This window comes from Castanea sativa, chromosome 12 (genome assembly GCF_040712315.1).
Source record: "Castanea sativa cultivar Marrone di Chiusa Pesio chromosome 12, ASM4071231v1".
Lineage (NCBI taxonomy): Eukaryota > Viridiplantae > Streptophyta > Magnoliopsida > Fagales > Fagaceae > Castanea > Castanea sativa.
The window spans coordinates 49,079,465-49,106,478 of NC_134024.1; the positions used below are offsets into that span (position 1 = coordinate 49,079,465).

The window sequence follows — 27,014 nt, forward strand, 5'->3', positions numbered from 1 at the left end:
ATGCTCTAGAAGGAAACAGAGTAAGCACTATAACGAATTAATTTTCACTCATTAGTATCGTACAGTTTTGTATTATGATGCACATGTAGCTCTCTAAAAGCTTACTCTATGGCAATAGTATTGATGATTGGTGCAGGTCCTCCTCATGCATGCTTCAGAAAGTAGCTCTGGTTCATGCTCTTCAAAAGGCCCCAAAAATTAGTTTGGAATTTTAATTGGTCTCATTACCTCCTGAATTTGTTTTAAACTGTACATGACTACATTGCTACGGATTATGATGTCTGCCTATGATACAAGCAACTAGATTTACTAGATTCACATATAGTGGTAACTGGTAAGCATGTCTGGAAACAAGTAGATATGCTTACGTATTCCTTAAAATGAGCTACTTTTCTTGGACAGATGAATTTATAATATGGTAAATTATACTACAGTTTAGTATAAGCCTGGACAAGACTGAAGAATAAGCAGTACAAGGGACATAAAAAATGTTTATTAATAGTTCCAAAATTTCTATACAATCTTTGTGCTGGGTAACTTACATTATTATTTATATTCACTCCATTGGAATATATGAATATAAACATCAAAGGCAATTACTTCATAGTTTCATTTAATCCCTGTAGATCAATAGCATAAAATAAAATTTTAGTTCAAAGGCAATCCATGATGAGCCAAGTGTTCATTCGGCTATCCTATTAGTTCTCTTTAGAATCTACCAGTGATCTCCTTATAAAGTTTCAACGAAAGACTAGAAGATTTTGCATAACTAAGCAAACTAATTGTGTTCTTTGTAACAAATTCCATGGCTATTTGGTGAATTCTTTGCCACCAGTGACTAAGAAGGAAGCCTAGATTGCAAATGTGTGGGTATTTACAGTCTACTTCTCCTCTGATGCCAAATCTAGCCTTTGACATTTAAGGAGAATATTCTCAATAGCTATTTTCTATAATCTCATAAAGAAAAAATTACCTTGGATCTTGATTTTTTAGCTAAAAAAAAAATTGAAATGTTAATTATACATACACAATATTTTTATACAGTAGTAAGTTTATTGCTAAAACTGGATGGTTCATTTTTTTTAATAGAGAAATGTTATTCATTTAAGATCGTGATTGTGCTTGCAGGGGAGCATTAGTAAAATTGTATTGTAAGGGGATCTGGACTCTTACTTGGGACTGACCATATGGAAGTTTTACACTTTTTTAGGCCCCAATTTCGTTGACAATTTCTCAAACATCATTATGAAGATGGGAATGGTTCTTATCTTTGGCAGGATAGTTGGCATCTTGGTCCTCCGTTGCTTAAATATGGACCTTGGATCAGCAATGACAGTCAATACTGTGAATGCAAAGGTCTCATCCTCACACAATGGAAGAAACTAAAGTTGGCAGCCAGCAGGATTTGCGGCTTTGGTTCATATTCAGGGCAAGTGTTTTGAGGCAAACATCGATCAAAATGTAGCAGAAAATGTTAATTTAGAACTACTAAATCAGGAGGATTTGAATGTGAGGGACAACACGGAATGCTATTAGACTTACTCCACCAACAGTTTAGCAGTTCAAGCTTTCCAGCTATTCTAACTAATATGCTTTGTTCCATTCCTAGAAGACTTGATACTTGTTGTGCATAGTTAGGTTGGGCATTAGGAGTTCTAAAAGGCCGAAAAGCTTTGTTTTTATCATTTTTGAAGTTTCTTGGATTGCTCTTAATATCACACTTGGATGGAGAGAACTCTAAAAGGCATGAGGACAACTTAAAGATGAAAAAACTATGTTCAAGATTATTGCCGTAAAGGTTAGATGGACTAGCATGAAACAAAGGCTTTGTTTCTGTGAATTCTGCCAGAAACAAAGGTTGTGTTCTTTTTGGAATATCCCTATGACTGTGTTTGATTCTAATTCTTAACCGTTGTATTTGTCTTTCTACTGTTTGCTTTTGATGATATGTTGACCTGTAATCTACACTCTATAGTATTTAATCCTATATTGTTGATAGGGCTCTTTGTATTGTTTTGGTTCTTTGGTAGTTTACTAGTCTTGTTTGCAATGTATTTGTTTCTGATGAATAAATCTCATTCATCTAAAAAAAATGGCTATTAAGGAAACAGAAGGTTATACTTAGTTAATGAATATTGTTTTATTTTTTATATGATGAATATGTTCTCGTTTGGCTGAGAAGATAATGTTTAGGGAATCAAAGGTTGTGTTTAATTAATCAAGACTGTGATGGTGAGCCCATCACTTGGTTAGGCAATGTTGCTTCCTTCATTATTTTTACAAAAGCTACTGCACCTCAGTATAAATGACATTTGATATCATGTTTCCATGTTCCTATACATTTATTTGCTACTGTTATGGTGTTTCTTAATTCAGAATTCAGAACAAGCATCTCAAATCTATAGGAAGGATGACATGACCAAGAAGCACTCAGCTGAAAGCTAGTATGATTTGTTTGGGTTGATGGCCTACGTAATATGAAAGCTTATCTTGCGACCTACTGTGGACCAATGAAAAAGAACATGAAACTTGCAGCTTGGAAGTTGAGCTCAATAGTGTACTATGGAATACTTTATCCCACCTGAAAGAAACTTTGTAGTTAGTGAACTTTGAAGATCCTATTTACAAGTCTTTAGAGAATCATGACCCTAGCCTACATGTAAATTCTGATGTTTATCTGCTGGTGGTATGAAGTTCCTTCTTAGGTGATATTTAAATGATCAGCATGGTTAATTACTGGAGAAATGAACCAAGGCATAAACATTATTTGTGACCTAAGCATCAATGACTAGTTTTGGTGAAAACTAACTGCTTGTTTTGTGGCCTGCTATGAACATATTAAGTTTCCTTTGACTGAAATTCTTCCCTAATTACTGCTTCATCATGTCTATATCTTTCATAATTTCTTTTGCTTCTCTTGCTTTTGTTTTCCTTTTAATACTGTTTTCTTTTTAATAACTTAGTATTCTAGCTTATGCGAAGGAGCTCCAATGTAACTAGCAATGCGAAAGAGAAAACATCCCTTCTAAGCTATAAAGGTCTTGAAATCCTTCAAATGGGCTGTTGACTTGGTTCAAGAAAATTTCTGGAGTCTAATGTGACAAAATAAGTGGAAAGTTGGGTACAACTCCACCAAGGAATTTCAAAGTCTGCTGGTATAGATTAACATTGGGTGGCAAGATTCATCCTTCATTTCTCTAAGCTAGAACTACTAAAATACTTAAGTTTAATAACACTACCGGTAAGTGTATTCCAAGCTATTTTGGTTACTTGGAAGAGACTTACAAGTCTCGATCTCTCCTTTGAAGGATTTGGAGTATTCATTCATCAGCTTAGAATATATTTGAGATTTATTTTCTTAATCTGCAGGGAAATGATCTTTGTATGAATGCTCTATGGTTTTTTTTTTTTTTTTTTTGGCTAGACTACTAATTATGAAATTATTGCATTAATTTGTTAAAAGCAAAAAGGACACATGGCATTAGGTGGAAAAAGCCATATGAAGGTAAGACACAATCATACAACGGAAAAAGCCACATGACATTAATTTTTATCATTTCACAATTAACCCTTACTTCTCATAATAATCTGATAATGGAGGGTTCCTTAGGATACCTTTTCCTTGCTTTTCTAATTATTCCTCTTCCTAATTTCTTCATTTTTTGCACCGGACACACTCACTCTGAGGTTCGTTGCATCGATACCAAGCGACGCGCCCTTCTCATCTTCAAGCAAGACCTTATTGATCATTCAAAACGGCTCTCCTCTTGGACTGTTGATGGGGATTGTTGTCAATGGGTTGGTGTTGTCTACCACAATCTCACTGCTCACGTCCAACAACTCCATCTCAGAAGCTTCCCTCCTGTTTGGGATGGTTCTATGACTCTGGAACAATATGAGGAAGCTTATGAGCGGTCAATGTTTGGTGGTAAGCTAAATCCTTCTCTGCTTGATTTGAAGCATTTGAATTACTTTGACCTCAGCTTCAATAATTTCTCTGCTTCTCCTATTCCCTCATTTCTCGATTCAATGAAGAGTTTAACATCTCTTAATCTCTCTAATTCGGGATTTGGGGGACTCATACCTCATCAACTTGAAAATCTCTCCAATTTGCTCTATCTCAATCTCGAACAAAGTTATTGGCCTAGTGATTTATATGTGAATAACCTTCAATGGCTTTCTGGTCTTCCTTTGCTACGACATCTCTATATGAGTTATGTCAATCTTAGCAAAGCCTTTGATTGGCTACAACTCACAAACACACTCCCTTTCTGGTTTGAGTTGCGCTTTTCAGAGTCCCAACTTCCTTTCATTCCACCGACACTCACTGTTAACCTTTCATCTCTTGTTTCTCTTGATCTATTTGGAAACAATTTCAACTCTTCAATTCCCAATTGGTTGTATAGTTTTAGTTGTCTTGAGTTTCTTAACCTTGGCTCCAGTAATTTGTAGGGTACAATCTCTAGTGCCATTGGAAACCTAACATCTGCCATTAGTATTGACTTGTCAGGAAATGAACTTGGAGGAAAGTTGCCAAGATCGTTGGGTAATCTCTGTAACTTAAGGGAAATCAGATTGTCATCCAACAAATGGAGTCAAGAGATATCTGAAATCTTAGAAAGTTTATCAGGATGTCTTTCAGATAGACTAGAGATCTTAGACTTAAGTGAATCTCAACTTCATGGTCATTTGTTGGATGAACTTGGGGTATTTAAAAATCTTATCCAACTTTCTTTTCAGGATAATTCAATTTCGGGTCCAATTCCAGTGTCTTTAGCAAATCTTCCATCTTTGACATATCTGGATTTTTCAAACAATCATATCAATGGAACCCTCCCTCAAAATTTTGGACAATTGAAAAATCTAGTCAAACTAGTTCTTAGGAATAATTCAATCTCAGGTCCACTTCCGGTTTCTTTTGGAAATCTCTCATCTCTGACATACCTAGAACTTAGGAATAATTCAATCTCAGGTCCACGTCCGGTATCTTTTGGAAATCTCTCATCTCTGACATACTTGGATCTTGGGAATAATTCAATCTCAGGTCCACTTGCGGTTTCTTTTGGAAATCTTTCATCTCTGACATACCTGGATCTTTCATATAATCAATTGGAAGGAACCCTCCCTCAAAATTTTGGACAGCTTTCCAAACTTGAGTCTTTATATATTTATTCTAATATGTTGAAAGGTGTCGTGTCTGAAGTTCATTTTTACAATTTAACCAGTTTAAGGATACTTTCTGCATCTAGAAGCCATCTGACTCTAAAAGCAAGTCAAAATTGAATTCCTCCTTTTTAGCTTGAGTTTTTAAACTTGCAATCACGGAATTTAGGGCCAAAATTTCCCCCATGGCTTTGTTCACAAAGGCATCTGTAGTTGTTAATCATTTCTGATACAAGGATTTCAGATGTGGTTCCTCCTTCATTTTGGAACTTGTCTTCTCAGTTCATAATTTTAGATCTCTCCCACAATCTAATCCATGGAGAAATTCCCATGATTTTGTCTGCTTCAATGACTGATTTAAGTTCAAACCATTTTGAAGGTCCTTTACCTTGTATATCCTCTAATGTGTATGAGCTAGATCTTTCTAACAATTCATTTTGTGGATCTATTTCTCACTTTTTTTTTTGTTTTAGAGTGAATGAGCATAAAACCATAGTACATCTCAATCTTGAAAAAAATCTTTTATCAGGAATAATACCTGATTGTTTGATGAATTGGAACGACTTGGTGGTCTTGAATTTGGAGAACAACAATTTCAGTGGCAGTATTCCAGCATCAATGGGATCTTTGACTTATCTTATATCTTTGCACCTATACAAAAACAAATTTTACGGAAAGTTACCAACATCATTGAGAAATTGTGAAAAGTTGGTAACTATTGATGTTGTTGAAAATAGGTTTGCTGGAAACATACCTTCTTGGATTGGGAATAGATGTACAAGCTTGATGATTCTTAACCTTCGCTCAAACTATTTCCATGGTCGCATACCAAAAGAACTCTGTGCTCTAGCTTCACTCCAAATATTGGACCTTTTACGTAATAAGCTATCTGGAAGCATACCTAGATGTGTTAAAAATTTTAGTGCCATGGCCACAAATAATATTTCAAATGACCACTTGAATTCTAATCGTTCTTTTGTTCTTGATGGTTATGATGCAACTCTCCCACTTGAAAGTGCATTGCTTGTGATAAAGGGAAACCTTTTTGAGTATAGCACCATTCTCCTATTGGTAAAATGTATAGACTTTTCCAAGAATAGTTTATCAGGAAAGATTCCCATCAAAGTTACTAGTCTCCAAGGATTATATTATTTGAATTTGTCATATAATCTCTTGATCAGAAGTATTCCTGAGAATATAGGTGCTATGAGATCACTGGAATCTATTGATTTCTCTTTGAACCAGCTTTCGGGTCAAGTTCCCTCAAGCATGTCAAGTTTGACATTTTTAAATCGTTTGAACTTGTCAAACAACAATTTGACTTGGAAAATTCCTTTAAGCACTCAACTACAAAGCCTTGATCCATCCAGTTTTACTGGAAACAAACTGTGTGGACCACCACTTACTAATAGTTGTACTACAAATGGTGTAAAACCCAACATAAGAAGTAAAGATATTAGTGGACTTGAAGTGGATTGGTTCTATGTGAGCATGTCACTCGGCTTGGTGGTTGGGTTTTGGGGTGTATGTGGTCCTTTACTATTGAATAAGCAATGGAGAATGATGTACTTTCAATTCCTAGATCACATAGGGTACAAGCTTAAGAGTGTTGTCTTGTTGTAAGATTCTTAATACGTTGTGTAAATGTTAATATTTTGACCATGTCAAATATTGTAAGTAAATGCTGTCTTGATCATGTTAATATTTTGATGATTTCCAAATAATCTTTTTGCTGGTTAATACTTATATTATTAGTTAATTCACCCCATTAGCATATTTGAATATGGTGTTTCTTCCTATGAACATCAATGGCAATCCAATTGGTAGTGTCATATGTAATCCCTGAAGATTAATATTGTAAAATTAAATTTTAGTTCATAAAAGTAACTGATTTGTTAAATGTAGTAATGTAGTATACTATTCCTTGTAATGATGCCCTATTACTGTTTCTGTTACTCTAAAGAGAAAAGTTGATATATTCATCCTGCTATCCTAGCAAATCTCTTTAGAATCTCCTAGCGATCACTTTCTAATGTCTAAAGTCTCAACATGATTGTGTATAACTGGACAAACTAAACATTTAGTTTCTAACAAATTCTAAGGCTATCATTTGGATACGTCCCAACTAGTTTCTAAGAAGGAAGCCCAGTTTACAAAATTGTGGCTCTCAAAAGTCTACTTCTCCTCCCCTGCCAAATAGGAGAAAATTTTCCTACAATCTTAAAGAAATAAATAAAAACTACCTTGGATCTTGATTTTAAGTTTTTTCTAGTTTTTATTTTTTCTATAAATTTTTATTAAATGTAAACAATATTGTGATACAGTATAAGTCTAGTACTATGCTACTGTTTACCCAGGTCTGCCAATTGATAGTTAATTTACCATACCTTTTTCCTAAATAACGTATCTCAGCATTCCTTGAGTTTTAGGATATTTAAAACTGAATGGTTCATGTTTTTTAGAGTTCTGGTCATGCTTTTAGAGGACCAATAGTGAAAGGTATTGTAAGGGGATTTGAAACTGTTCGGAACAATTTTGCACGTTTTTGGTTTGCTATATAGGTAGACAATTTCTCAAACATATTGTAGATGAACATGGAACTTGCAACTTGCAATTTAAGCTAAATGGTATGCTGTGAAATACTTTCTCCCACTTGCAAGAAAGTTTATAGTATACATGAAGGTCCTATTTACAAGTCTTCAGAGAAGCATGACCCTAGCATACAACAAAAAAAAAAAAACATAAAAAATTCTCATGTGTTGAGAAAATCAAATCATAAACAGTAGTCCTCTTCTTTCTAAGGTGATATTTAAATGATCTTCTTGGTTAATTGCTAGAGAAAATGAACAAGACAAAAACGTTATTTATGAGATAAGTATGGATGTTTGGTTTTGGCTAAAAACATATTTAACCATAAGCTTGTGTTGTTTCCTGCTATGAACATGCTTCTCTTGCTGTAGTTTTCTCTATAATACCCTACAATTCCAGCTTATGCAAAGAAGTTCCAATGTAAACTGCAATGAGGAAGAAAAACAATCCATTCCAAGTTTCAAAGCTCTTACAAATCCTTCAAATGGGCTTGTTTTTGACTTTTGTCTATTCAAGAAGATTGCTATAGATGGATTGGAGTCTGATGTGACATCGTAAGAAGAAAGTTGGGTCAAGCTCCAACTAGAAATTTCATATTCTGTTGAGGATATAGATTAATGTTGGGTGGCAAGATTCATTCTTTTTAACTGAAGCTAGAACTACTAAATTAATTGAATTAATAATACTACTGATATGGGCATTCCAAGCTACTTTGATTACTTATAGAGACTTAGACATCTTGATGCGTGTCAGGAATCGGCACCCAACAATTTGGAAAACTCCATTAGCACAATTCTTGAATCAGTGACCAGGCTTCCTCACCTTTTTGTCCAAGTTGAACCAACATTGGTCCCTATAATGCATAGAATGTTAACAAGTGATGGCCAAGGTATGTATTCTAATACCTCAATTTGTATATGTTGTTATCAATAACTCTCAAGGGTATTTAATTTGATTGTGTATTATGTTTTTTGTATATATTGGATTCTTTATCTTCTTGAGTGTTTGCAGTTGGCAGTTGTTTAAAGGATTGGTATTTCTGCTATTTCGTATGAGTACGTAAAGGGTTTCAGTATCCTATCCTTGTGCCTTCACATGTAAATATACACAAGCACTTCTGCGTAAAGGGTAATTCCACTTTGTTACTACTGTTCATTTTTCTATTGAATTTTCTTAGGGCTTGCCAAGTAAAAATTTTAATTTTTTTCTTATGCCCCCAGTCTTTGAGTTTTGATAATACTTGGCAGATAACCTATCTCAAATATGCGAAGACGGCTGATAAACGGTTACTTCTTTTTGCAAATGAAGATGATCCTTTTGGGAATATCAAGAGAGCGACAAAAATAGATATGACATGAACCACATTGCATAGAGCTTAAGTACTTTTTTGCACTTGCTTCAACGGTTTTCTTAAAGGGATTTTAATCTTTTGAAAGTCACTGATTCTTTCTTCTTCTCTCTCCCCACAGGACGCCCAAGATCTAGGCATCTCAATTGAACTTCTTCCCTTGAGTCAGCCTGATGAGGAGTTCAATGTTTCACTTTTCTTTGCTGTATGGACATAGCTCATTTTGATTTATTGAGTGAATTTCTTGTCTGATTAGATTAGTTACATTGCTTAATACTTCAAACCTTATTTGTTACAGGATTGGATTGGATTGGAAGGGGATGACCTCGCTCAATTTTTACCTTTAGTGGAGAGAATTATGCCTTCCTCTAGTTTTTCTTTATGGTATTACTTATGTGCTAATCATTGTTGCATACTGCTAGTTACACACTAACCAACGAACAGCTTCTGAAATCGTGTTTTGAAAACACGATTGTAAAAACACAATTTCACAATTTTAACCGAAATTGTGTTTTCAAAACACGAATTCATATGTGTGTCCCTTACATAGTGTGTAATTATCACCACTCTTCCTTATGTGCAATTTTCAGGATTACCACATATCATATTAGAAGTGGGGGAACTGATTGTTGCATTATGCACCTGAAATTGCTTAAATAACTTAAAAGTTTTAATTTTTGAAGTCTGTCTTGGCTTTTTGAAATTTGAAAAGAGTCATTGTTATGGGAAGTTGATGATATTTCAAGAGCTGTAAGAACCTAAAGGTTTTAAGTAGAAAATGGTTTGACTCAAAGAAAGCAACAGACAAGTTTAGATTACGCTTAAGGCTTTCTATGAACAATAAAAGTTTAGATAATATTAAAAGCTTGGATGAAATTGAGCATATATGTTGATAAAAAAAAAATAATGAACATCAATTTTTTTTACTATGGTGCAATGTACTTTGAATGCAAAAGAGCATAGGAAGGTCAAATAAAGTCATTGGTATTAAAGTTGTGATCAGTCTTTTAGTAATCCACTCTATAGTACAAGATCATTATAAAATTGCATGATACCTTAGTCCTTACACAACACTTAGCAACATAATTTCAGTGTAAAAGATTAAAAAATAATCAAAAGAATGCCTGAAACATATCAATGCTTCCACTGTTTTCAGTACCTTGTGATGCAGTTTAATCATCAAATTTTGATAAGTATTAATGGCGGTTGATATTTGTACAGTAATAGAAACATGATTTTTTGTCATTTGAATTTATTCCTTCACATGAAATTTTCACAGCATGCTACAATGATATAATCTCCAGGTCAGGTTTTATTATGTTGTGTTGAAGATTTTAGACTGTTCAATGTTGATGCTGGAATTTATATTGTCAAGTTCCTTTTCCTAGCCTTAAGTATTTTCCCACTTTATGCCAAGAGCCTTGTAGCTCAGTGGCATACCCTCCTCTCCTTTATTAGGAGAACCAGGGTTTTGATCCCCCTCCCCCATTATTGTAACTATCAAAAAAAATTATTTTCCCATAAAACATCCATATTCCAATTTCAGATTGGAAGATATGAAGGATCAGTTGAGAAAGCGTATGTTCACAAAGTGCATAGTTAAAACTTAAAAATTGCATTTTCAATTGCTAATGGGTTATAGAATAGAAGTTGTTACTCACCATTGTTGGGGAGGCCACCTCAGTTTGTCACAGCCGCTTGGGTCATATAGTTGCTTAGTTGGCTAGAAACTCTCACTCATAGCAATCGGGTCTGAGTAGTCCTTGGCGATGTCATTTAAGAGTGTCAAATGTCTTCTACTTGCAATTAGGTCGTGAGCCTGTACCAAGAATAGATTTAAAATTAAAAACAAGAGATATTTCTTTGTTGAGCACGCGGATTTGGCCGCCAATCAAACTTATTACTAGCTTGTATCTTGTAGCCCAATTTAAAAAAATTAGCACATGTATCATATTTCTATGCCAGTGCTGACTAATAAAATTTATGGTGGGAGGGTGCCTCACCCGTCACCTCCAACAGACGGTTAGACAGTCTTGATTAATAAAATTTCCACTGAAACTTTCTCAATGGTCGGGTGTTAATTCCAGCCAACATTAGGTTTCTTATTCCTAGGTTTTGCTTTCTTGCTTGGTGCCTGTTTTAAGTAAAGCCTAGGTGATGATTCCTATATTAGTTTTATTTTTCGGTTCTTCAATTTTGTTGTTGTATCTATTTTGGATTTTTCCTGCATCAAAGGTCTTTAGAGAGATCACTAGTTCATTTGTTAGAAGGCTATATGGAAAGAAAAGGTGCCAATAAAGTTAACCTTCTGTGAGGATTGTGTCTTTGGGAAAATTCTCATGATGGATAATCTAGTTAAGCAAGGAGTGGTTATTGTAGATCAGTATTGTATGAGTAATTAAAGCAGTGATAATATGGATATTTTGCTATTTCATTGTAGAATTGCCATGGAGTGTAGGTTTCATCTTTGTGCTATTTGATGTTGGATGGATGATGCCTAAATCAGTGCACATGTCACTTCAATATTGGAGAAAGAGATCAAGTTCTTTCAGATATAAGATATTGGAATTCAGTACAATTATGTCTCATTTGGACCTTTTGAGGGTCAGGAGTCATCGGTTGTGAGATTTTTATTCCATTGAATCAGTTGTTAAGAGATGAGTTATACCATCTAATATTGTAGAGTTTTTGGATTCTTTGTATGTTTGAGATGTTTTATGGGGGATAGTTGATTATAGAGCAAGCAAACTATATCTTGATTTGTACCCTTTGTAAATAATCAATACAATTATTCATTGCTTATCTGAAAAAAAATAAGGGTTTGCTTTTCATACGGTAGGAAACCAGTTTCTGGTTTTTAGTCATCTTTTTTCTCTAGTACTAGTTCAAATTACAAAATAAAGTTTGTTGATTTCAAATTTCAAGTGGATTCTAATTGAACTTTGTTTATTGTTTTAAATTTGAAATTGTGTTAGTTATACATTTTTATTAGCCTTACCAATTTCCTTGAAAATTCTCAGAAAGAGATTATCGGCCATGGTGGTCAGATTGAGCTGCCAGGAATGCACATGATATTTCTTCCACACACTGAAGACATCAGACATGTTAAAGAGGTAAGAGAAATAATTGAGTTGGTTAGTTGACTTTTAGTAATATATTAGTAAAAAATATGGTGACATCTTGCAGCTTTATTCAGATTCAAATGGTGCTACACCAAAAGCAATTGATGATCAAATTGAGAAGGCTACTGCTTTAATGGAATGTATCGATTTGAAAGATTTTTCAGTATGCCAATTTTCCAACCCTGGTATGTTGCATAATTGCATTTCACTTCTGTAACTTTAAAAAAGAGAATAATACTCAAGGTTTAGTATTTTATTTCCTAACAGCTGGTTGTCATGTATACCTTTGAGGTCTTGATTTATATTGAATATCACTTGAAAGGAAATTCTCATTGTTCTAATAACTGTGTTAGACCTGCCGGTCTTATCAATTCAAATATGAACAAGGATCTATATTAGTCCACACCACAAACGGAATTTCTTATCGAAATTGGTGAAAATCAAAGGACTAGAGGTTCAACTGCCAAAACTGGTTTTGATCAGTTGCTTGCTTACCAAAAATTTTTTAGCTTACCAAAAAGAAAGAAAAGCTTCTTTTACTAGTGAACGCATTGACACTACTTGGGTGGTGTGAGGCATGCGATCAGTACACTCGAACTTTGAAAATCTGGGAAGGAACCATAACTTTACCATCTCATCCAATGTTTTTTTGTGTACCGATGCCTTCAGCGATGCTATTTTTTACTGATACATTTCCAATTGATGAGGTACTCTTATCGCAAAATAAATATTTTTCACGTAGAATCTTTTCCCTTGTTTGCAAGATGTCTTACTTTGTTTGTTGAAATGTATTCTATTCTTTTATATTCGTAGCTTCAAATTTGATGAGAAGAGATCACCGGTTTATCACATTGTTGAGGAGACATTCCCTCATCTGTTCATAACAGGCTTGTCCAGATTGTCAACCCGCCATTGCATGTTGCAGATTTGATCCAGCTTATTTGTAAAATATTTGGTCATCCATATATGTTCGTTCTTAGATGGAGAGATTTGCGGCCTAAATTTATACATGGGTTTTCATTCTAGGTGGTATTTTAATAGGTTATCATTGTTCTCATTTCATGTTATGCTTAAATTCATTTTGGATAAATTGCAAATATCTATCCTGAATTATTGTCCAAGTAACATCACTTAAAATTGAGCAATCAGCACCTTAACATCACTTAAAATTCCAAATAATCCTCTGCTGCTCAAATTACTGTCAAAGTAAGAGCAAATTAACAGAAAAGAGAAATAGAAAAAGCTGAAGAGAGCTTCGGTTCACCTTTTTGTTTGTTTGTTTGTTTTTGTTTTGGAAAAGTCTTGGAGAAGAGGAAGTTTTTACCTTATTTCATCCTTTTTCATGTCCAAATTGAGAATGGCTGATTTCTTTATTCAGAAGATGACTTTTATATATCATTTGGGTTTGTTGTTTGTTCTTTTCAGTTGGAGATTCCAAAGCAGCTATTTGATCCAAACGTGTTCAATGCGTGAATGATTCTTTTCTTAAATATATTGGGGAGTTCCGTTCCCTTGGAAGGGTAGCCTGCTGATCCCGAGCTTAGGAAATCATGGGGATGGTGGAAGGTCAAGAAATGGACGATTCACATTTTAAATAGGCTGTACACTTGGTAACTTCCTATATTTGAAACATATTAAAATAAGTATGAGGCTTGCAGCAGGAGGCATTTTGACTTTTCATTGCCATTTAAAGTCTTATTTTACTCAGGTTTGTAGATTTGAACCTTCAAAACCTAGAAAACAAAGCTTTTGCTCAAATGTTTCATTAGAAATATGCTGGAAAGATCTTGGAGTGTCACATAAATTTGCTTACTGTGATTCGTGTTGTTGGCTATTTACCTGACAGAGTTATCAACCTTATTCTTTAGTACCTAAGCATGAGGTGATTTTACTTTTTTCTTTTTCTTTTTTTCAAGATAAAATTGTCATAGCTCGTTAGGAGATACCTGGCAGCTGGAGTTAGTTGCCCATAGATTTTACTAACTAGAGGCAAGTTGAAAGGGTTCTTCTTTAGAAAGGGTTCCCTGCGTTATTCAAAAAAATGAGATAAAATCGTCATGGATCTAACTTTTTTCAAATTTCATTTCAGTCCTTTAACTTTGCGTTCGTTCATTTCAGTCCTGTAAGTTTTAGACTGATTCAATTAAGGCATTTCTATTAAGTTTTGTTAAAATTTTTTGAAAAAAAAAACTGGAAAATATTTTTCAATCATTAATTGAATTTTTTTAATTTAAAAAATTTGAAGAAAAATTTATAAAATTGAAAAATTAATTACAACATATAATAAAAGTTGATGGAAAAGTCTTAATTGAATAAACTTGAAAGTTAGAGGACTGAAATGAAATCTGAAAAAACTTAGAGGGACAGTTTTGCATTTTAGCCTTTATTTTATGTGTTTTGTGGTTTAATCAATCTACTCATCAGTAGCATCAGTTGTTTAGTTGTGTTTATTTGAACTTGTGAATATCGATTAGTGTTTTATAAATTTTTTTTTTTTTTTTTTAAGAATGATACGATCATAGCTTTGTAAGGCTCATAGAGGACCAGTTCATCTTACACTACACTTCCAAGCCAAGAGCGTTGTTACACCTAGACTTAAATAATTCTTTATGCCAACTACAAAGGGTTTGCTATTGAGATGGATAGAATAAAGAATTGGATGTATCATATGGAATTTAAATTCAATGAGGTTTAGATCATTTTTACTCTTTGGTAATGTTTATTTTTCTGCAACGACGTTGTGGCTGAAGTACTTAGCAGAATGTTAACATAGTTTTGGCAGTGAAAGTCCTTGAAGATTCAAGGTTTACTTTTTGGAGGTCTCCTTCCTCTTTGAGTTGTTATGTTTGCTTTCCAGCCAAGTCACCGGTAGTTCTTCCTGAGCTTGAGTCTACATAATTTGGTATGCCTGCCCTTTTGGTTTATCTGCTAGATTTTAAATAATCAGGGTCCCACACAATATGAACCTTAAACAGCAGCTAAATCTCTTGTTTTATGGTGCATCAGCCATTACCGAAGCATATATAATAATAATCATTCATAATAATAATATTGTTGTTATAAAGCATTTACAATGCAGTGCACTATGTTCTGCCATTTTTGTCACTTCAAGTGGCCTATTGTGGAGTTGCATGAGCAGCACATATATGGTTCTTCTGAGGCTCTTAGCAGCATATGCAGTTCTCCTATTTTGAGGCTTTTGTGCTCATTGAAACTCAAAAGAGGATGCAAAATTTACTTGTTTAATGCTTTTATTGTTTTAATTAGTTACTGGTATCATAGACTTTTAGAGTGAAATCTTTGATCTATCTGTGAGTCACGAGATAGTTGCCTTAAAAAAAAATAAAAAAAATTTTAATTTTAATTTTAATTTTAAAGTTCATTGTTGAATTTAACACTCAAGTACACTTTCCTGATATATCTGTGCAGAAGTTTTTGTAGAAGTTTTGGAAATTGTCATATATGACTTTCTTTTCTCCGACAATATCTATGGACATGTGGAGTCTGTGGCCATTGATGATGGAAGTATTGGCAGACTTTGCTATCGACTACTTTCCAAGTATGATTTTCTTCACTGCATGACATAAGACTGATGAAACCTGTTAATAAAAATTCATGATATAATGTCTATCAATTACTCTCTCTGTTCAACAATCCACATTGTTAATCACTTTTGGGGAATATAATTTTTTTTAGTTTTTAAAGGCCTTGTATCAAAACCACCTAACTACCCCTTGAAAATTTAAGGACTTATTGTTTTAGAGCATTTCTAAATTTACCTTCGGTTCACTTTTTAAATGGGGGCATCCATTTTGTGGCATCTGAAAATGGGGGGGCCAATAATCTAGGACAGAGGAAGTATTAAGTTGCACCATATTGTTTAAACTTGGGCATGTAAGTTAGTTTTAAACACAGTAATCATTTAAGGTGCAAGATATCCTCCAATAATTAATATCCAGTATGTTTTGTTAACAAGCTTCACGTGAAGAACCTGTTTTATAGTGCTTGTCATGTACTTTCCCCATACTTTGATTCTCTTTAGATCTATTTTTATTTCGATATTCTGGTTTAGGGGTGTGTAGAAAACTCACCGACCCGCCGAACTTGACCCGACCCAACCCGCCGGGTTGGGTCAGTTTTTAGGGCTTGGTAGGTTGTGTTATAAAATTTTTTTGTAGCGGGTCGGGTTGGATTTGGGTCATAAAATTACAAATCCGCCAAACCTGACCCGACCCACCTATAGTTTAATATATATTTAAAATATATTATATATTTAATAAATATATTTTTTAAATTAAAACCTAAAGCACTTCATCAATTCCTACAAATATATATAATATAAAATCCTATTACTTTCTTTAATATATATTTAAATATATTATATAATTAATAAAAAAATATATGGGTTCAATTTAATAATAATAAATAAAAAATGTCCAACCCATGGGTTCAACCCGACCCAACCCGATCCATATGGGTTGGGTTGGACATATGTGATGGGTTGGGTTGGTTTGATTTTTTTTTTTACCTACCATGGTAGGTTGGGTCAAAAAATTCCCTCAACCTGACCCAACCCAACTCATGTACACCCCTATTCTGGTTCTTTTGGATAATTATGTATCCAGGAGAATTGCACATTTCCTCACTTGTAAAGAGCCAGACTACTAGCAAAGCCTTTGGAGTATGATTTCATCTATGAGTTCCTTTTTAATTAATAAATTTTGTTTTGACTACTAGCTGTTCAGTTAAAGCATTTGAAAGTAAATGAAAAAGGCTAAATGATTTTTTGTGGAACTGATTCTTTTAAATTACCTTTTTACTCCTGTAAGTGCACAATTGCACTTGGACCCAAAGAAGATTATGGGCTCAGGCCCAATGAGCCTTAAACAATAAAATTTGTAGAGTGTGGGCTTGAAATTTAGGTTAGAGGTACTGAGAACTTGACAACAGCCTGAGAGTTACAAACACTTGTGAATAACAATTGTTAATTGCAAATAGGCCTCCTCGGATGTAAGCCGAGGACCAACTCTGTACTATTTCTCTTTCTTTCTTACAGGTTACAATCCTTAATTTCTTTTCTTTTTCTTTAGAGAGAGAGAGTGAGCGAGAGAGAGAGAGAGAGAGAGCCCCCCTCTCTTTTGCCTTCCTCCCCCTTAAATACCCCTTTTTCTAATGCCTTTTGGGACCCTGACTAGAAGTTTCAGCCCTACTGTTCAGGGGTCACTTCCCCATTAATGCGGCCAGGGAGGTAGGTGCAGAGCCTTTAATGCGGAGGTGGCAGCCTTTGTACTTGATATTTTCTTTAACACTGATGCATCTAGAAGGTTTAGGGTATCCCCTTTTAACCATTAGTTTTTCCAGAGTTATGCCTTGACCTTCATAATGAAGTTTTGAGTTCTCTTGGATCTGTCCGAAGAGAAGCTCGCCCTCGGCTGTACCCTCGGATCCTCGGCGTATGGGCCAATTCGTAGAGTTTAATTATGGAGCAGGTCGGCCCTCCATGCTACAGTCCAAAGGCCCATATGCCGATTTGAGTCCTTTTACCCCCCACAACTCCTTTCCTCCCCACTTGGTAGATAAGGTCTGTGTGTTGTTTCATTTATGCTGATCATGGCGGATAAAAATATGGAGGACAGTGATATCGAGCCAGCTCCAAAGCTCATTCAAGTACTCTTCCAGAACTGCAAAGGGAAAGTGGATCAATGGGTTGAGCCATATCTCATATCTCATATAAAGATATGTAATATTGGAAGATATACTATAGATGTTACATATATTATCAGTCATCATAGGGTTGTGGTGTTGAAGTTAAATGGAGCGATTTACTTACAACCATTGCCAGAAACATCAATTGAAAGAAAGAAAAAACCTATAAAAAAACACCTAGTGCTGGTTGGAGTTAGTATCAAGCCATTGTAAAAATTCAACCAATAATAAAAATACAATTGTGTAACGGCTCGATGAAAGCGCTAGCCACATCTATGCTTACACCCCAAAAGGCCTAGGTGCTAACTCATGAAGGGTTTTTTTTTTTTTTCTCTCTCTCTTCCTGATTGGTGCTGAGTGCTGACTAGAAGTAACCCTAGGTGCTGTCTCCTAAGTGATTTTCTTGTTTTTAGTTCTTTCCATGTTGCATGAAGTTTTGGTTCCTTGTTATTTGGCTCTAAATAACTACAATGTTTCTGAATTGTGAGGCTTAAGTTTTCCACCTTCTGGTTTCCTAATCTTTTTTCTTATTCTTCTTCTTATGCTTCCCTCATCTTAAAGTCAGAAAGTTTACTGGCTGTTCAATGTTGTGATAGGTTTGGAACAAGTGAAAGACAATGGGTACAGGCCCAAGTTGAGAATGCTAAGCAGCAAGCTATTCTAATGGCACTTAAATCCCAAGTATGTTCAGATGAAGCTCACATTCATATTGATTTTCATTGTAAGGTATAAGTTTCATATTTGACTTGTCAATTCATCATGCTATTTTAGATGTTTGGCTTTTTAAATTTAGGTTCTGTATCACCTTTGCTAGATCCGTGTCTAGAGTATATGTGTACTTTTAAATCACAAAGCATGGTTTTAAAGCGTTTAATAAAATGATATGTTGGGCAACTTCTAAAGAGAGCTTCAACACATGTATTCAGGACAGAATCAAGCAAGGTTTGCACTTTGCAAAATATTGCTCAAATGTAACTAGCATTGTTGCCAATGCCTGTAGAAAGAAAACCGTGCTGAAATATGATTCAAATTCCTATTTTCCAATGACTGATGATGGCTGCCCAATATTGGTTGTTGGATATGTAGGAGTTTTAAACATAACACATACTCCAGGTGTTTTTTTCTTATAAAATTAAATGCCTGGTTGTTGTGAGGCAACATGTAATTTTTAGTTTGATCAAGTTTTAGCATTTACTTTCATTGGTGGCATGCCAGACATTTCTTTTATAGCTTTAGGACTTTTTAAATAGGTTTGCTTTGCCTTTGGTTGCCAGGAAGTCTTTAATTCTGTAGCTTGTTACAGAAAATTATGTTCGTTGGTTGGGTGGGGTTGAGGTGGGTGGATGTTGGTCAAAATAATCTATAAATGAGGCACTGTCCTCCCCAATAAATGCCCCAACCATTTCATAGGATTTGATCCCTTGACCTCCTATAACTATGATGCTACTCAGCCACTGAAACCATTGGCCTTTAGTAGATTTGAAAATTTTACTTAAGAATCTGAGATCTTATTATGTGCTCAAGAAGTTTCCTACTTTAATTAAAAGGGAACCCAACGAATTTCCCCACTTACATTTTGTGAATGTTTCTATCAGTAAGATTTTTTGATATTACATGTGGGCTTAGGCAGGGTTATGTGCTTCCTTCTTTGCTATTTAATGCGGTGATGAAGAGCCCAAATCTATACTCCACTCTATACTCCACCAATAAAAACTTGCCACGTGTTCACTTAAGTAATTAAATACTATTATTATTGACTTATTAATACTACCGTTATTGATTAATAGTAGTATTTAATTAATTAGGTGAACACGTGGCAAGTTTTTATTGGTGGAGTATAGAGTGGAGCAGGAAAAGTAAGACAAAAGATTTGGACTCGGTGATGAAGGAATTAAGTAGATGAATTCTAGAGTGGTTGAGGTATAGAAGCAGTTAAGGTTCCTTCAATGCATTTCAATGTATCTCTTTGTGGTGTTAGATTTGAAAATTTCTTTTGTACAAAGATTGGCTAATTCTAGTCAAGGAGTTTGCTAGTGAAGAAATTTTGTCTATTGAGTTGGATTGCAATGTAGGCTCTTGCCTGATGATTTACCTTGGCTTACCTTTGGGTTCATTTTCACCATAATTAGTAGTGTCAAGTGTTCCTGCTAGGTTTGCCTGACATACTTCATGTCTTGGATACATTATGTGGATACATTATGTGGAATATGTGGTGGAATGGGATAGGTTTTGAAGGCATGTGGCATGAGAGAAAGACGGGACGCATGATGGGGTTGGTGTATTAGTCCTAATAGGATGTCTCGTGTGGTTTTATGTGAATGGATACGTGAAGGGTGTGGTGACATTTCCTGTATCTTTACTTCTAAGTTGAACAGCTTGTTGGATTTTCTTTTGCAATGTTATGGTGTGGAAATCACCTTCCAATGGCACCTTTCCCCTTTGTTCAGTATGATGATACTTAATTGGCCGCTTAGTAGGGGAGGGACAACTGTTGTTGTCCCTTGAATAGGATTCCAAATTGAAGGAGATTTATGAGAAGCCTCCAACGACATGCCAAGATAAGACGTAGGCAAAATTCCAACTCTGTAGCCCAAAATTTCTGCCAAAGCATGCACATCGTCTACCTCCCCTATTGGAACCATTTCACTCTTCTGCATGTTGACCTTCAAACTTGTCATAGCCTGAAAACAAAGTAACAACAACCGAATATGAAGAATTTGCTCCGCATCTGCATAACAAAACATAATAGTATCATCTGCAAACAATAGATTTGAACACATTTCCTACCACCCCTCCTACCCTCAGCTTTAAAACCACGGATTAAGCCAGCTCCTTCCACTTTTCTCAACATCCTAATGAAAACCTCCATCATAATAAAAAACATAGGAGATAGCGGATCCCCTTGTCTTAAACCGCTTGAACTACAAAAAAAATTAGCTAGAGACTCATTAATCAAAACAGAGAATTGAACCATGGATATACAAGTGCGAATCCACTTACACCACTTCACCCCAAAGCCCATTATCTCCAACAAATCTAGAAGAGCCTCCCAATTCACATGATCGTAGGCTTTCCTAACGTCAAGTTTACATATAACCCCAGGAACCCGACTCTTCGGCTTTCAACACATTCACTCGCAATAAGAACCAAATCAAGGATTTGTCTTCCACCCACAAAGCTATTCCAAGTCTCAGAATTCAACTGATCTAAAACCATTTTCAATCGATTTGCCAAAACCATAGCCAATATATTATACACACTCCCGACCAAGCTAATAAGCCTAAAATCTCTAATATTAGAGGCATCGTTCTTTTTTGGAATTAAAGCGATAAAAGTAGCATTAAGAGATTTTTCAAACTTACAATGTTGACCAAATTCTTCAAAGACCGCTAAGACGTCTTTCTCCACTACTTTCTTACAATGATGATAAAAAGCCATAGTAACCATCTGGAGCTGGAGCTTTGTCCCCTTCCAAGTCTCTTACAACCTAAAAAATCTCCTCTCTCTCAAACTTCCTTTCAAGCCAAACTCTCCATATCCCCAATACAATCAAACTCCAAACCCTCCACAAAACGCTTCCACCCCTCAGATTCTTGATACAAATTTTTATAAAATTGTACTGCCTGAACAGTTACCTCGGATTCCTCCTCAAAAACCACCCTATCCACCTCCAAGATCCTCAGATGATTATACCTTCTTTGAGAGTTTGCCATCTTGCGGAAGAACTTGGTCTTATTATCCCCTTCCTTAATACATAACATCCTAAATTTTTGTCTCTAGGAAATTTCTTCCAAAGAAAGAAGATGATGCTCCATTTGGGACCTCAAATTTACCCTATAACATTTCTCCCCATCAGTGAGAGAGCAAGCTCCTCAAAAAATTTACATGGTTGATATAGTTCTTTTCATTCTTTTCCCTCAAAAGAGAAGGTTAATACTTTATTTTAATAATTTTAGCATATGATTTCCTATAGGTGAGATCCTCTATACATTTACAAGTCTCACTACTTCTTTAGCATTACAGTGGCTGCATGGTAAGTCATGCTTGTTTCATTTTATTCATATTGCATGTTCTAATCTTGTGATGTCTGCACATTGTAAATTAGTGTGCTAAAACTCCAAGAAAAAAGGAAAGTCATATTACTCATCTATTATTTTCATTATCATATGTCAATGGGATGTACTATCAGTGTTAGGAGCAAATGTTTTCTTTTTGTTTTTTGGTAGAAAAGTGCGATTATTGTTAAGATTTATAACCAACTCCGAAGTTTTGGGATTAAGGTTTTGTTGTATTTTTGTACCACTTATGTTGCGAAGAATCACTATCAAAGGATGTGTAATTAGTTGAAAAAAATGTTTGGAACTTGTGTAAGCACTTAAAATTGTATGTTTAAAAAGAACAATAAATTTAAAGTTGAGGTCATGTGCATGGCTACCATGCTTCTGCTTTCTTGCTATTTGGAGTATGTTGTACAAGGTTTGCTTCCTATGACGCATATAATTTGTTGGTTGGTTTTACTTGTCTTCTGCTATTTTTGGCTGAGTTTTTGTATTTCATACATAACTGGATTATCAATGTCCTAGTAGTTCACCTATATTTCTTTTCTCTTTTTTCATGGAAAAGGGCCCGGAAAAGGCATAAAAATGCCAAAGCTAAAGAAACTTTTGATTGAAGATTAGAAATGGTAACTAGTAGGAATGTTTGAATTTATTGTCTTCACACACAAACAAGATTTAAAAAGAATCCCATATTTTTATGGATAAAAAGCTAATGATTTTAACGCCAATTGAAGTTGGATTCCATGATCTCATCATTGAGGGGATAGTACTAATGTTATGAGCAAAACTCTTTCTACCAAATATGGACTATTCACGACTTGGGCATATTTTGCAAGAAATAAAGATGGTGGCTGGTCTTTGCAAAGGCTCTTTCTCATATGTTAGGAGATCTTGCAATTCAGTGGTGCACTCTTTAGCTAAGTTTGTTAAATCTTTATCTGATAATGTAATGTAGATTGAAGATCCTCTTCCTGCCTTAGAGTTAGAGGCTTTATTCTTTGATGTAAATGTTTCTCTGTTGTGAATTAAAGTTTTTTTCACTCTAAAAAAAAAAAAGGGTTTTTCAAAAGTTGCTAAATCTATCTCTAATGTGTTATGTATTTATCATAATTTAATTTATTAAAGTAGTGCGTAAAATTTCCAGGGAATTCAGTAAAATGTCAGGGTGACAAAAATTTGCTTCATAGGGTGTTCATGAATATAATAACTTCACACCAATACTCCACCAAATTGAATAAGACACTGAGCATCATAACAGTTGCTAATTGCTCGCAACCATTGTCCTGCCAAAAACAATCGATTAAATAAGCTATGGTTATTGTCATTACTTTTTATTTTGAAAAAAAATTAATGAGCAAGTACAACCATAGTTGCCAAAATTTTATTGTTTATTATTTATTTTATAGTTAGAAAACTGTGTAGTGTGATTTGTTTTTGAACCTTTTGATTTTGAAAACACAAGAAAATTGTTTTTTTTTATTCTTAAAAATAAGTTTTTGAAAACAACAATTAAAAATATTTACTAAACATAACCTTATCCTTCAATTGCTTTCTTTTCTCTCATTCCGGTCTATATCTCTAACAATTCAAAAAACTCTATCGCTTGATGTTTTGTACACGCTTCTTTTCCACTTTTCTTGATAATAAGAAGAGAAACAATATGCCCTTAACTTTAATGGAGGGTAGGGTTGGAAATGAACCAAACTATTTATGAACAGTTCGAGTTTAGTTCGGAAAAAGCTTTTCTGTGTTCGTTTGTTTAGAAAAAAAGCCAAGTTCAGGTATTAATTTTAGACTTAATTATTAAATAAGTAAAGTTCAAAAATAATAATGTGTTCGTGAACATAATGACTCAATTTAACTATATATAATATTACATTTTTTATATGTATAATTGTCTAAAAATATGCTCATATAGACTTGAAATTGTATTGTATAAGATTGTCAATAAGTTCATGTGAGGATAAGTAGGCCGAGTAAGTGAGTTGGAGCGTGACCATGCCCGAAGATACATAGAAACTCGAGGATGGTCATAAGGTTTATTAAGTTTTGGGGTCAACGAGCCGAGGACAAGGGTAGATAATAACGAACTAGTGGTAGCTCTCGAGGAGCCAAGCTCCTTGGGGAAGCATTGTGGAAGGTTGGAACCCGGCCACCTTGGGAATGCTGTACAAAAGGTAATTATTCTTTGGAGGATAAGCTTCAGGGAAGGAAGCCAACAATAAAGGAAGAAATATCTGGAAAAAAGGCTGCTACTATCAAATTAAATGCTCTACATCTAACCAACTGGGCGCATTTTATGTGGAAATGACACATGAACAGTGATATCTCAGTTTACATCTATTCACAAAGCTTTCAGGAGGTTTTTGATGGGACAAGCATCTAAGAGATCACCTATAAAATCAACAAGTGGAAGGTTGGGATGAAGGATGGAAGGACTATATAAGAAAAAGACCCCAATAAAAAATGGGGGAGGTAATTTGGATAGAAAAGAAAAAGAAAGAAAAACTAATTGTATTCAGATATACTTGAGTTATTATAGGAACACCTGATCCTTGGACTTGAACGAGAAGTGTAATTTCTCTAGTCTTATTAACATGAACCCTATTATCTACAATCCTTATTTAATTTGCTAAGTTGCCTTCCTAATAAACCCACTCTCTAACAAATATATTGTTTTAGGCTCTTTGGGCTATCATTCATTGTTTTTGGTGGATTGTGGTTCAAAGTTCAGTCTTTATAGTTCATATAATATTAAATTATTATTTGTAGCTTATTAATGATATAAATAGTCTATTCATAGTAAAAAAAAATTATTCACGGTTTCACAATATATATTTAGAAAATAATAAGTTAATCAAGTAGTTTGTGAACAATCTTGAACGTAAAATCTTGTTAGGTGATGAGCTTAAACTTAGTTTGTGTTAAAAATAAAAAATAAAATGAACTAGTTTGAATTTTTAATATTTACAAGGATACAAGGATTTTTTTGATATTTAGACTAATTTTACCAATAATTTCGTTAGAGCATTCACAGTAAAGCATTTAAAAAATTTAGCTTTAGTAACTCAAAACACTACTTTATCTATTTTAACAACCTATTTTATAATACACCCTACAACAAAAGTTTTATATTAACATTCAACACATTAAAATAATATAAATAAACAATCAAATAATATATCTAATACAATAACTAACAACACAACCATCAATACATTAAAATACTTTTTTTAACACTTTACATTAAATTTTTTTGTTTTTTGTTTTTTGTTTTGAGTTTTGAGCTACAGTGGGCTACTATAAATAGCAGCCCATGGTAGTTCAAAGTTAAATTTTTATAAGTTTAGCTGCTTTGCTGTAGCCACAATTTTGGAGAATTGGCTGCTAAATTGACTTTTTGTCAATTTAGCAACCTCATTGGGGATGCTCTTAGTTGACAAGAAAGCCAAACATATATCTTAAGTCTTGAAGACTCGAGTCCTATATAAACAACAACATGGCAGGCCTAGCAAAGAAGAATAAAGAGAATTAGAGAGCAGAGAAGAAGAAAGGCAAGTAAAGAAGAAGAGAGAGAGAGAGAGAACACCTACAGAGAAGCACCAAAGGATTAGATCTACAGATTTAAAGAGGAACAGCTTCAACCTCTAATGCCCAATTTAGGCTTAATTTAATGAGAAGAAGAAAGATTAGATCTGGAGAGAAGAAGAAGATTAGTGGTAAGCTTGAGTTTTTCTCTTAGTTTTCTTTGAAGGAACTCGAGTCTTAAGTTCCTTATGCGATTTTGATCTCAAAGATTCAAAATATTACTTAACAAATATGTTTGGAAAATTTGACAACTAACAAAATTGTTTGCAAAATCAAGCTAAACGCCAAATATTCCTCATTTACAGCCCTAAATTAGAGAGAATTAAAAATAGAATAAAATAGAGATTTTTGGAATTATTTTGGTAGTAGGTTTTAAGTATTGTTGTTTAAATTGATGTTAAAACTGTGGTTTCAAAAGTGTTATGAAAAAACATATTTAAGGACTTATAACGTAAAAAATGTGTTTGATACCATGTTTCAAGTAACATATATAAAAATGTAAAAAAAATATGTGTTTGGTATACGTATGCATTTTTTTTTAAAAAAAGTGGTAATTTTCTAACAAGTACATTTATTTTATTAATATTTATTAGAGGAGTACATGTGAGAGACAATGGAGGAAAAGAGAGAAAGAATAATAAATAAATAAAAGATGAGGTGAGAGACTGAGAGAGAGAGAGGGGTAGTTATGTTAAATCTGATCAAGTGGGTCTCACACTTTTCTAAATATTTACAAAAGTGTCATTGAGTAATCTTATCTAAAAACTGAAAACTAGTAAAAAGAGTTTTCTAAATTCAGTATTTATACACCCTAAAATAATAAACATAACTCAAATACTCCTAATAAAATCCCTTATCAAACGTGTTATTTTTTTGGAGCTCACAATTTTCAGGGCCTATTTAATTGGTTAGTTTAAGTAATGTTGTTTGGATGTTTTTGATATACGTGTGGGTGAAAAGTGTGTTAAAATGTGTATTAAAATGTGTGTAAGGTTGTTTAAAATATAAAAATATTAATTAGAACTAACCAACCAAACAGACTCTCAGTGTTTAAACACTACCTCTATTCGTTCCAAATGTCTCCCCTTCTCTCCAGTCTTTTATGTTTATCAAACATGCTCTAATAGCCATAAACTGCAACTTCAAACGGGTTGAACCGGTTTCAAGCCCATTCCAACTTTAAGCTAGCTCATGAGTTATAAGTGATATGACTATTCAATTAGAGTGACAGCTGGTATTGGATAAGGAAGAATCCAATCTCTTTAAAAGTCAAAAAGAATCATAAAAACCCCATTTTTAAAAATAAAGTACACATCGTACTCACCCATCAAAAACCCCATTTACCAAAAACAAAACCGACCCAGAATCCAACCAAAGATGACCATTGAGTTACCCTCAACCACACATTCTCACCCGTCCGATTCCTCTCTCACTCAATTA

The 27,014-nt window shown here is 34.2% G+C and overlaps 1 protein-coding gene and 1 pseudogene across 1 annotated transcript in view; one reads left to right on the forward strand and one right to left on the reverse strand.

The window, feature by feature from the left end:
- LOC142619480 (uncharacterized) overlaps positions 1-27,014 on the reverse strand; it is a 68,138-nt gene that overhangs the window by 26,609 nt on the left and 14,515 nt on the right. The window lies entirely within an intron of this gene.
- Positions 1,382-22,951, forward strand: LOC142619477 (receptor-like protein EIX1; annotated as a pseudogene).